The sequence below is a fragment of the Sciurus carolinensis genome, chromosome 4 (genome assembly GCF_902686445.1).
Source record: "Sciurus carolinensis chromosome 4, mSciCar1.2, whole genome shotgun sequence".
NCBI lineage: Eukaryota > Metazoa > Chordata > Mammalia > Rodentia > Sciuridae > Sciurus > Sciurus carolinensis.
In genome coordinates, this window is record NC_062216.1 from 64,618,110 (window position 1) to 64,619,381 (window position 1,272).

At 39.6% G+C, this 1,272-nt stretch overlaps 1 non-coding gene across 1 annotated transcript; it reads right to left on the bottom strand.

The window, feature by feature from the left end:
• Positions 1-948: 948 nt before the first annotated feature.
• LOC124984065 (U6 spliceosomal RNA) lies at positions 949-1,051 on the bottom strand. Its single transcript, XR_007108538.1, has one exon. It is a non-coding gene; the product is annotated as a U6 spliceosomal RNA (small nuclear RNA).
• Positions 1,052-1,272: the final 221 nt, after the last annotated feature.

Consider the following 1,272-nt stretch of genomic DNA (forward strand, 5'->3'; position numbering starts at 1 on the left):
TGAATGTGAAATTGATGAATGCCTCAAAGATCACAAGGTGGGGATTGGAGGTGTTTGGTCTCTCTCATAGCCAAAATACACAGAGCTAAGAAGCAGGAGGTAGAAGTAGGCAAAAAAAATTTTTTTTGGTACCGGGATTGAACCCAGGGGTGCTTAACCACTAAGCCACATCCCTAGACTTTTTTTTTTTTTTTAATTTAATATTTTAGTTATAGATGGACACAATACATTTATTTATTTATTTATTTATTTATTTATTTATTTATTTATTTAATGTGGTGCTGAGGATTGAACCCAAGGCCTCACATGTGCTAGGGAAGCACTCTACCACTGAGTTACAACCCCAGCCCCCCAAGCCCTTTTAAAAATATTTTTGACAGGGTCTCACTAAGTGCTTAGTGCCTCACTAAGTTGCTGAGGCTGGCTGTGAAATTACAATCCTCCTGCCTCAGCACCTCCAGCTGCTGGAATTATAGGCATGAGCCACCATACCTGGCTGAAGTGGGCAAAATTATGCCCAGTGACTTTTCACAAAAGTTTTTCTTCCTATTCTCATGAATCTGTTCTCTGTTGGCTTCAAGTTTTTATTTAATTATTTATTTTACAAATTCCTTGATATTCTGTTATTGGGAGGTAAATGACATACAAATTACATAAACTTATATAAAGCCATATTAATGGTACACACTTAAACAACTGGCAAATGTGATGAGAAGAAACATTTTTAGTAATATGTGTGTGTGTACGTATGCATGTGTGTGATTATTCAATGTCCATTCTACCTTTGGAGGATTGCAAGGTCAAAGCCAGACTCAGCAATGGCAAGGCGCTAAGCAACTCATTGAGACCTTATCTCTAAATAAAATTCAAGATAGGGCTGGGGATGTGGCTCAGTGGTTAAGTGTCCCTGAGTTCACTCCCCAGTACCCAAAAAGAAAAAAAAAAAAAAAAAAAAAGGAACGCTTCATGAATTGCCTGTCAGCCTTGTGCAGGGGCCATGCTAATCACTGTATCCTTCCAATTTTAGTCTATGTGCTGCCAAAGCAAGCGCAACTTCAAGGTTTTTGTACCTGAGGGAGCAATGGAATGCTTCCACCAGGAGATATACTTAAATGGGAGCTAATATTACTACCTGTGTTTTGTCTCTTTGTGTCATCATGCAAACAGGGAGAGTGGGCCTGAGCATGTACCTGCATATGACTGGGGTCGATGATCCCAATTATCCACAGAAATATGGTTGCCAAAGGACACCATGGGTAGGGAGCTCCTTCT